The sequence below is a fragment of the Arachis stenosperma genome, chromosome 5, assembly GCF_014773155.1.
Source record: "Arachis stenosperma cultivar V10309 chromosome 5, arast.V10309.gnm1.PFL2, whole genome shotgun sequence".
NCBI classification, from domain to species: Eukaryota; Viridiplantae; Streptophyta; class Magnoliopsida; order Fabales; family Fabaceae; genus Arachis; species Arachis stenosperma.
In genome coordinates this window covers 76,110,884-76,122,495 of record NC_080381.1, presented here as the reverse complement: position 1 = coordinate 76,122,495, position 11,612 = coordinate 76,110,884, and the positions used below count along the sequence as shown (strand labels likewise).

The following is an 11,612-nucleotide window of genomic DNA, read 5'->3' as shown; positions in this document are numbered from 1 at the left end:
TTCTCTTTTTTTTTTTTCGCAAGCTTTCTTTTTCACTGCTTTTTCTTGCTTCAAGAATCAATTTCATGATTTTTCAGATCCTCAATAACATTTCTCTTTGTTCATCATTCTTTCAAGAGCCAACAATTTTAACATTCATAACAACAAGATCAAAAGACATATGCACTGTTCAAGCATTCATTCAAAACAAAAAGTATTGTCACCACATCAATATAATTAAACTAAATTCAAGGATAAATTCGAAATTCATGTACTTCTTGTTCTTTTGAATTAAAACATTTTTCTTTTAAGAGGTGAAGGATTATGGAATTTATTCATAGCTTTAAGGCATGGTTACATACTAATGATCATGAATAAAGACACAAAACATAGATAACCATATTAAAAACCGAAAACAGAAAGAAAAAAGAACAAGGAATGATCTACCTGAGTGAGGTGGCGCCTTCTTGAAGGTCCAATGGTGCTCTTTGAGCTCCTCTATGTCTCTCTTCCTTGCTTCTGTTGAATGATTCCTAGTAATTTTGGTGTTCCTCCCCTTAGTTGCTTCCAATATTTGTGTGGAGGACAACTTATCCCCTGAGGTATCTCAGGGATCTCTTGATTTGCAGCCACATGTTCTACCACTGAGCTATAACGGCTTATAGAGTCTTTCCATCTCCCAAGACTCAGAGGTGGAAGCTTTTGTCTTCCCTTTGAGTATCTCTGGCCTTAGGTGCCATTAATGGTAATAGAAAAGCAAAAAAGCTATGCTTTTACCACACCAAACTTAAAATATTGCTCGCCCTCGAGCAAGAGAAAAAGAAGAGAAGAAGAAGAAGAAGAAAATGGAGGTGAGTGAGGGGAGATGGATTCGGCTATATGGGTGGGATTGGGTGGGAAAGAGAAGTTAAATTGTAAAGGTAGGTGGGGTGTATGGGAAAGAGTGGTGAATGAAAAATAGAAGGGATGACCATGAATGGAGAGAGAGAGGGCGAGGTAGGTGGGGATCCTGTGAGGTTCATAGATCCTGAGGTGATCCTGTGGGGTCCACAGATCCTAAGGTGTCAAGAAATTCCATCCCTGCACCAAATAGGCATGTAAAATGCCTTGGCACACCATTCTGGCGTTTAAACGCCCATTGGTGCACATTCTGGGCGTTCAACGCCCATGTAAAGCATGTTTCTGGCGTTGAACGCCAGTTTCATGCTTGTTACTGGCGTTCAGCGCCAGTTTTTCTTCTCTGGGCACATTCCTGGCGTTCAGCGCCAGAATGTTGCTTGTTTCTGGCGTTCAGCGCCAGAATGGTGCTCTATTCTGGCGTTGAACGCCAGCCAGATGCATCTTACTGGCGTTGAACGCCAGCCTGTGCGTCCTCCAGGTGAAAAATTTTTTTTCTGCTTTTTTTGATTCTGTTTTTAATTTTTTTGATTTTTTCGTGCCTCCTCATGATCATGTACCTAATAAAACACAAAATACAATAAAATATAAAATAGTAATTAGATAAATAAAATTGGGTTGCCTCCCAACAAGCGCTTCTTTAATGTCAATAGCTTGACAGTGGCTCTCATGGAGCCACAAGGTGATCAGGTCAATGTTGTATAGTTGTCCACACCAAAACTTAGAGTTTGGATATGGGATCTTAACACCAAACTTAGAGTTTGGTTGTGGCCTCACAACACCAAACTTAGAGTTTGACTGTGGGGCTCTTCTTGACTCTGAACTGAAAGAAGCTCTTCATGCTTACTCTCTTTTGTCACAGAGGGATGGCCATGTGCCTTAAACACAAGGTATTCCCCATTCAATTGAAGGACTAATTCTCCTCTGTTGATATCTATCACACTTCTGCTGTGGCTAGGAAAGGTCTTCCAAGGATGAGACATTCATCATCTTCCTTCCTAGTGTCTAGGATTATGAAATTAGTAGGGATGTAAAGGCCTTCAACCTTTACTAGAACGTCCTCTACTAACCCATAAGCTTGTCTAAATGACTTGTCTGCCAATTGCAATGAGAACAAGGCAGGTTGTACCTCAATGATCCCAGCTTCTCCATTACAGAGAGTGGCATAAGATTTATCCCTGACCCCAGATCACAGAGCTTTTTCAAAGATCATGGTGCCTATGGTACAAGGTATTAAGAACTTGCCAGGATCTTGTTTCTTTTGAGGTAGAATTTTCTGAATCCAAGTATCCAGTTCATTAATGAGCAAGGGAGGTTCACTTTCCCAAGTCTCATACCAAATAACTTGGCATTCAGCTTCATGATAGCTCCTAAATATTGAGCAACTTGCTCTCCAGTCACATCTTCATCCTCTTCAGAGGAAGAATAGTCTTCAGAGCTCATGAATGGCAGAAGGAGATTTAATGGAATCTCTATGGTCTCTATATGAGCCTCAGATTCCTTTGGATCCTTAATAGGAAACTCCTTCTTGCTTGAGGGACGTCCCAGGAGGTCTTCCTCACTAGGATTTTCGTCCTCCTCCTCCCTTGTGCATTCGGCCATATTGACTATGTCAATGGCCTTGCACTCTCCTTTTGGATTTTCTTCTGTATTGCTTGGGAGAATACTGGGAGGAGTTTCAATGACTTTCTTACTCAGATGGCCCACTTGTGCCTCCAAATTTCTAATGGAGGATCTTGTTTCATTCATGAAACTGAAAGTGGCCTTTGACAGATCAGAGACTACATTGGCTAAATTAGAAGTGTTTTGTTCAGAATTCTCTGTCTGTTGCTGAGAAGATGATGGATATGGCTTGCTATTGTTTAGCCTATTGCGTCCACCATTGTTAAAGCCTTGTTGAGGCTTTTGTTGATCCTTCCAAGAGAAATTTGGATGATTTCTCCATGATGAGTTATAGGTGTTTCCATAAGGTTCACCCATGTAATTAACTTCTGCCATGGCCGGGTTCTCAGGATCATAAGCTTCTTCAGAAGCTGCCTCTCTAGTACTGTTGGATGCATGTTGCAATCCATTCAGATTTTGAGAGATCATGTTGACTTGTTGAGTCAACACTTTGTTCTGAGCCAATATGGCATTTAGAGCATCAATTTCAAGAACTCCTTTCTTCTGAGGTATCCCATTGTTCACAGAATTCCTCTCAGAAGTGTACATGAACTGGTTATTTGCAACCATGTCAATGAGTTCTTGAGCCTCTTCAGGCGTTTTCTTCAGGTGAATAGATCCACCTGCAGAATGATCCAATGACATTTTTGAAAATTCAGAGAGACCATAATAGAATATATCTAATATGGTCCATTTTGAGAACATGTCAGATGGACATCTCTTGGTCAGCTGCTTGTATCTTTCCCAAGCGTCATAGAGGGATTCACCATCTTTTTGTTTGAAGGTTTGCACATCCACTCTCAGCTTGCTCAGCTTTTGAGGAGGAAAGAATTTATCCAAGAAGGCAGTGACTAGCTTATCCCATGAGTCCAGGCTATCCTTGGGTTGTGAATCCAACCATACTCTAGCTCTGTCTCTTACAGCAAAAGGGAAAAGCATGAGTCTGTAGACTTCAGGATCAACCCCATTCGTCTTTACAGTCTCACAGATCTGCAAGAACTCAGTTAAAAACTGATAAGGATCTTCAGATGGAAGTCCATAAAACTTGCAGTTTTGTTGCATTAAAGCAACTAGCTGAGGTTTCAGCTCAAAATTATTGGCTCCAATGGCAGGAATGGAGATGCTTCTTCCATCAAATTTGGACGTTGGCTTTGTGAAGTCACCAAGCATTCTCCTTGCATTATTATTATTATTTTCGGCTGCCATCTCCTTCTCTTGTTCGAAAATTTCTGATAGGTTGTTTCTGGATTGTTGTAATTTAGCTTCTCTTAATTTTTTCTTCAGAGTCCTTTCAGGTTCTGGATCAATTTCAACAAGAGTGCCTTTATCCTTGTTCCTGCTCATATGAAAGAGAAGAAAACAAGAAAAGAAGAGGAATTCTCTATGTCACAGTATAGAGATTCCTTTATGTTAGTAGAAGAAGAAAGGGGTAGAAGAATGAAGAAGGAGATTCAGATTTTTGGATGAAGAGAGGTGAAGAGAAGTGTTAGTAATTAAATAATTAAATAGAAGAAGAAAAGAGAAGGGAGATTTCGAAAATAATTTTGAAAAAGGATTAGTAATTTTCGAAAATTAAATATAAAATAAGATTAAAATTAAAACATGAAACAATTAGTTAATTAAAAAGAATTTTGGAAAAAGGGGTGAGATATTTTCGAAAATTGAAGAGGGAAAAGTAGTTAGGTGGTTTTGAAAAAGATAGGAAACAAACAAAAAGTTAGTTAGTTGATTGAAAAAGATTTGAAATCAAAATTTGAAAAAGATAAGAAGATAAGAAGTTAGATAGGATATTTTGAAATCAAATTTTGAAAAAGATAAGATAAAAAATTTTAATAAAAAGATATTTTGAAAAAGATTTAATTTTTAAGATGACTTGACTAACAAGAAACTACAAGATAAGATTCTAGAACTTAAAGATTGAACCTTTCTTAACAAGAAAGTAACAAACTTCAATTTTTGAACCAATCACATTAATTGTTAGCTAATTTCGAAAATTAGATGTAAAGATAAGAAAAAGATTTTGAAAATATTTTGAAAAAGATTTTTGAAATTTTCGAAAAATAAAAAAAATGAAAAAGATATGATTTTTGAAAAAGATTTTGAAAAGATAAGATTTTTAAAATTTGAAATTTTGACTTGACTTGTAAGAAACAACTAATTTTGAAAATTTTTGACCAAGTCAACCCAAAATTTCGAAAATTTGGAGGAAAATAAGGAAAAGATATTTTTTTTTATTTTTGAATTTTTAATTATGAGAGAGAAAAACAACAAAAATACTCAATGCATGAAATTTTTAGATCAAAACAATGAATGCATGCAAGAATGCTATGAATGTCAAGATGAACACCAAGAACATTTTGAAGATCATGATGAACATCAAGAACATAATTTTGAAAAATTTTTTATGCAAAGAAAACATGCAAGACACCAAACTTAGAAATCTTTAATGCATGGAAAATATGAATGCAAAAGTGTACATGAAAAACAACAAACAACACAAAACAAAGAAAACATCAAAGATCAAACAAGAGGACTTATCAAGAACAACTTGAAGATCATGAAGAACACTATGAATGCATGGGATTTTCGATAAAAAATGGAAGAAAAATTTTTAAAGCATGCAATTGACACCAAACTTAAAAATTGACTCAAGACTCAAACAAGAAACACAAAATATTTTTTTTTTATGATTTTCTAATTTTTTTGTATTTTTATTTTATTTTATTTTATTTTTCGAAAATATTCTTTGAAAAAAAACGAAAATTAAAGAAAAATTTTTGAAAACTTTTTTTTGAAAAGAAAATTACCTAATCTGAGCAACAAGATGAACCGTCAGTTGTCCATACTTGAACAATCCCCTGCAACGGCGCCAAAAACTTGGTGGACAAAATTGTGATCATTAATATTGGCTCTTTGGTATGTACACAAAAACTATTGTGTCTCTTGGTTAAATTCACAACTCCGTTCAACTAACCAGCAAGTGTACTGGGTCGTCCAAGTAATAAACCTTACGTGAGTAAGGGTCGAATCCACAGAGATTGTTGGTATGAAGCAAGCTATGGTCACCTTGTAGATCTCAGTCAGGCGGATTAAACATGATACTTGATTAGATTCAAATAATAAAATAGAAATAATAGAAGGGATAGAATACTTATGCAGATTCATTGGTAGGAATTTCAGATAAGTGAATGGAGATGCTGTATGGCTCAAGGACGCCTGCTCTCCTACTGCTTCTACTCAATCCTTCTTACTCCTTTCCATGGCAAGCTCTGTATAAGGGTTCACCATCAGCGGTGGCTACTTTCAATCCTCTCGGGAAAATGATCCTATGCGGCTGTCACTCGCACGGCTAATCGTCTGGAGGCATCACCCATGGTTGATGGCTACATCCCATCCTCGCAGTGAAAACTAATGCTCACGCACTCTGTCACAGTACGGCTAATCACTGGTTGGTTCCCGTGCCTACTGGAATAGAATCCCTTGATTCTTTTGCATCTGTCACTAACGCCCAGCACTTGCAAGTTTGAAGCACGTCACAGTCATTCATTACCGGAATCCTACTCGGAATACCACAGACAAGGTTAGACTTTCCGGATTCCCAGGATCCTACTCGGAATACCACAGACAAGGTGAGACTTTCCGGATCCTCATAAATGCCGCCATCTATCTAGCTTATACCACGAAGATTCTGTTGGGGAATCTAAGAGATACACATTCAAGCTCTGTTGCATGTAGAACGGAAGTGGTTGTCAATCACGCGCGTTCATAAGAGAGAATGATAATGAGGGTTATTTACTCATCACATTCATCATGTTCTTGGGTACGAATGAATATCTTGGAATAAGAATAAGAGAGAATTGAATAAAAGAAAATAGAATTGCATTGATACTTGAGGTACAGCAGAGCTCCACACCCTTAATCTATGGTGTGCAGAAACTCCACCGTTGAAAAATACATAAGTAAAAGAGGTTCAGGCATGGCCGAATGGCCACCCTCTCCATGATCAAGTGACCGAATATTCCAGGAGATTAAACTGTCAAAAGATGTCTAATACAATAGATAAATGTCCTATATATACTAGACTAGCTACTAGGGTTTACATGAGTAAGTAATTGATGCATAAATCCACTTCCGGGGCCCACTTGGTGTATGCTTGGGCTGAGCTTGATCTATCCACGAGCTGAGGCTTCTCTTGGAGTTGAACTTCGAGTTATGACGTGTTTTGGGCGTTCAACTCCGGATCATGACGTTTTTCTGGCGTTTAACTCCAGACAGCAGCATGTACTTGGCGTTCAACGCCAAGTTACGTCGTCATTCTTCGAATAAAGTATAGACTATTATATATTTCTGGAAAGCCCTGGATGTCTACTTTCCAACGCCGTTGAGAGCGCGCTAATTGGAGTTCTGTAGCTCCAGAAAATCCATTTCGAGTGCAGGGAGGTCAGAATCCAACAGCATCAGCAGTCCTTTTGTCAGCCTTATTCAGAGTTTTGCTCAAATCCCTCAATTTCAGTCAGAATTTACCTGAAATCATAGAAAAACACACAAACTCATAGTAAAGTCCAGAAATGTGAATTTAACATAAAAACTAAGGAAAACATCCCTAAAAGTAGCTTGAACTTACTAAAAACTACTTAAAAACAATGCCAAAAAGCGTATAAATTATCCGCTCATCAGTAGGGTTCGGCCATTATGGGTGGGTTTGGGAGTGAAAGTGGTTTGAATTTGAATGGTGGGGTAGGTGGGGGTTTATGAAGGATGGATGTGAGTGGTGAAGAGAAAGATGAGATTGGATAGGTGAAGGGTTTTTGGGGAAAAGGTATTGAGGTGATTGGTGAATGGGTGAAGAAGAAAAGAGAGGGTGGTGGGGTAGGTGGGGGTCCTGTGGGGTCCACAGATCCTGAGGTGTCAAGGAAAAATCATCCCTGCACCAAATGGCATGCAAAAATGCATTTTGAGCCAATTCTGGCGTTAAATGCTGGGCTGGTGCCCATTTCTGGCGTTTAACGCCAGGTTCTTGCCCTTTCTTGGCGTTTAACGCCAGTCTGGTGCCCCTTTCTGGCGTTAAACGCCCAGAATGGTGCCAGACTGGGCGTTAAACGCCCATCTGCTAGCCTTACTGGCGTTTAAACGCCAGTAGGTTCTTCCTCCAGGGTGTGCTGTTTTTCTTCCTGTTTTTCATTCTGTTTTTGCTTTTTCAATTGATTTTGTGACTTTTCATGATCATCAACCTACAGAAAACATAAAATAACAAAGGAAAATAGATAAAATATGACATTGGGTTGCCTCCCAACAAGCGCTTCTTTAATGTCAGTAGCTTGACAGTGGGCTCTCATGGAGCCTCACAAATGCTCAGAGCAATGTTGGAACCTCCCAACACCAAACTTAGAGTTTGAATGTGGGGGTTCAACACCAAACTTAGAAGTTGGTTGTGGCCTCCCAACACCAAACTTAGAGTTTGACTGTGGGGGCTCTGTTTTGACTCTGTTTTGAGAGAAGCTCTTCATGCTTCCTCTCCATGGTGACAGAGGGATATCCTTGAGCCTTAAACACAAAGGATTCTTCATTCACTTGAATGATCAATTCTCCTCTATCAACATCAATCACAGCCTTTGTTGTGGCTAGGAAGGGTCTGCCAAGGATGATGGATTCATCCATGCACTTCCCAGTCTCTAGGACTATGAAATCAGCAGGGATGTAATGGTCTTCAATCTTCACCAAAACATCCTCTACAAGTCCATGAGCTTGTTTTCTTGAGTTGTCTGCCATCTCTAGTGAGATTCTTGCAGCTTGCACCTCAAAGATCCCTAGCTTCTCCATTACAGAGAGAGGCATGATGTTTATACTTGACCCTAAGTCACACAGAGCCTTCTTGAAGGTCATCGTGCCTATGGTACAAGGTATGGAGAACTTCCCAGGGTCCTGCCTCTTTTGAGGTAATTTCTGCCTAGACAAGTCATCCAATTCTTTGGTGAGCAAAGGGGGTTCATCCTCCCAAGTCTCATTTCCGAATAACTTGTCATTTAGCTTCATGATTGCTCCAAGGTATTTAGCAACTTGCTCTTCAGTGACATACTCATCCTCTTCAGAGGAAGAATACTCATCAGAGCTCATGAAAGGCAGAAGTAAGTCCAATGGAATCTCTATGGTCTCATTTTGAGCCTCAGATTCCAATGGTTCCTCATTGGGGAACTCAGTGGAGGCCAGTGGACGCCCATTGAGGTCTTCCCCAGTGGCGTTCACTGCCTCTCCTTCCTCTCCAAATTCGGCCATGTTGATGGCCTTGCACTCTCCTTTTGGATTTTCTTCTGTATTGCTTGGGATAGTACTAGGAGGGAGTTTAGTAACTTTCTTGCTCAGCTGTCCCACTTGTGCCTCCAAATTCCTAATGGAGGACTTTGTTTTAGTCATGAAACTTTGAGTGGTTTTGATTAGATCAGAGACCATGGTTGCTAAGTCAGAGTGGTTCTGTTTAGAATTCTCTGTCTGTTGCTGAGAAGATGATGGAAAAGGCTTGCCATTGCTAAACCTGTTTCTTCCACCATTATTGTTGTTGAAACCTTGTTGAGGTCTCTGTTGATCCTTCCACGAGAAATTTGGATGATTTCTCCATGAAGAATTATAGGTGTTTCCATAAGGTTCTCCTAGGTAACTCACCTCTTCCATTGAAGGGTTCTCAGGATCATAGGCTTCTTCTTCAGATGAAGCATCCTTAGTACTGCCAGGTGCATTTTGCATTCCAGACACACTTTGAGAAATCATATTGACTTGCTGAGTCAATATTTTGTTCTGAGCCAATATGGCATTCAGAGTATCAATCTCAATAACTCCTTTCTTCTGATTTATCCCATTGTTCACAGGATTCATTTCAGAAGTGTATATGAATTGGTTATTTGCAACCATTTCAATTAGTTCTTGAGCTTCTGTAGGCGTCTTCTTCAGATGAAGAGATCCTCCAGCAGAGCTATCCAAAGATATCTTGGACAGTTCAGAGAGACCATCATAGAAAATACCTATGATGCTCCATTCAGAAAGCATGTCAGAAGGACATTTTCTGATCAGTTGTTTGTATCTTTCCCAAGCTTCATAGAGGGATTCTCCATCCTTCTGTCTGAAGGTTTGGACTTCCACTCTAAGCTTACTCAATTTTTGAGGTGGAAAGAACTTTGCCAAGAAGGCATTGACTAGCTTTTCCCATGAGTCCAGGCTTTCTTTAGGTTGTGAGTCCAACCATGTCCTAGCTCTGTCTCTTATAGCAAAAGGGAATAGCATAAGTCTGTAGACCTCAGGGTCAACCCCATTAGTCTTGACAGTGTCACAGATTTGCAAGAATTCAGCTAAGAACTGATGAGGATCTTCCAATGGAAGTCCATGGAACTTGCAATTCTGTTGCATTAGAGAAACTAATTGAGGCTTAAGCTCAAAGTTGTTTGCTCCAATGGCAGGGATAGAGATGCTTCTCCCATAGAAGTCGGGAGTAGGTGCAGTAAAGTCACCCGGCACCTTCCTTGCATTGTTTGCATTGTTGTTGTTTTCGGCTGCCATGTCTTCTTCTTTGAAGATTTCTGTTAGGTCCTCTGCAGAGAGTTGTGCCTTAGCTTCTCTTAGCTTTCGCTTCAAGGTTCTTTCAGGTTAAGGGTCAGCTTCAACAAGAATGCTTTTGTCTTTGTTCCTGCTCATATGAAAGAGAAGAGAACAAGAAAATATGGAATCCTCTATGTCACAGTATAGAGATTCCTTGAGGTGTCAGAGAAGAAGAAAATTAGAAGGGAGAGGTAGAAGAATTCGAACTTAATCAGATAGAGTTCGAATTGTGCATTGAGAAGGAGTGGTACTCCATAAATAGAAGGATGTAAGAAGAGAGGAAGAAATTTTCGAAAATTAAGTGAGATATTTTGAAAACATTTTGAAAAATTGATTGATAATTTTCGAAAACTAAAAGTGGGAAAGAAATCAAGTGATTTTTTTTTTTTGAAAAAGATTTTGAAAAAAATATGATTGAAAACTATTTTTGAAAAAGATGTGATTAAAAAGATTTGATTGAAAAGTTATGGTTTTTTAAAAAGATATGATTGAAAAGGTATGATTTTAAAAATTAATGACTTGCCTAACAAGAAAAGATATGATTCAAACATTAAACCTTTCTCAACAGAAAAGGCAACATACTTAAAATGTTCAATCAAATCATTAATTGTTAGCAAGTATCTTTGAAAAAGGAAAGAAATTGATTTTGAAAAAGATTTGATTGAAAAGATATGATTTGAAAAATATTTGATTTTGAAAAACTTTGAAAACTTGAAAAAAGTCTGAATTAAAAACAAAATCTTCCCTCTTGTGCCATCCTGGCGTTAAACGCCCAGAATGGTGCACATTCTGGCATTTAACGCCCAATGCACTACCTTTTTGGGCGTTAAACGCCCAACCAGGCACCCTGGCTGGCGTTTAAATGCCAGTCTGTCCTTCTTCACTGGGCGTTTTGAACGCCAAGCTTTTTCTGTGTAATTCCTCTGCTGCATGTTCTGAATCTTCAGTTCCCTGTACTATTGACTTGAAAATAGAACCAAGATCAAATAAACAATGCATGCAAGACACCAAACTTAAAATTAGACACTAGACTCAAACAAGAAACATAAAATATTTTTGGTTTTTTATGATTTTGAAATTTTTTTGGATTTTTCGAAAATTATATGGAAATAGAAAATAAAGGTTTCAGAATTCTTAATTTGGATTCCAGGAATCATTGCAATGCTAGTCTAAGACTCCGGTCCAGGAATTAGACATGGCTTCACAGCCAGCCAAGCTTTCAAAGAAAGCTTTGGTCCAAAACACTAGACATGGCCAATGGCCAGCCAAGCCTTAGCAGATCATTGCTCCAATAGCAAGATTGATAGGGATCAACAAGCTCTTGTGATGATCAGTTGAAACCTCGGTCCAATGAGATTAGACATGGCTTCTCAGCCAGCCAGATTTCAACAGATCATCATGAAACTCTAGAACTCATTCTTAAGAATTCTGAAAAATACCTAATCTATGCAACAAGATGAACCGTCAGTTGTCCATACACGAAACAATCC

The 11,612-nt window shown here is 38.7% G+C and overlaps 1 non-coding gene across 1 annotated transcript; it reads left to right on the top strand.

Annotated features, from left to right (window-relative positions):
• The first annotated feature begins 9,570 nt into the window (after nt 1-9,570).
• On the top strand, nt 9,571-9,678 carry LOC130983922 (small nucleolar RNA R71). Its single transcript, XR_009087889.1, has one exon. It is a non-coding gene; the product is annotated as a small nucleolar RNA R71 (small nucleolar RNA).
• The last annotated feature ends 1,934 nt before the right edge of the window (nt 9,679-11,612 follow it).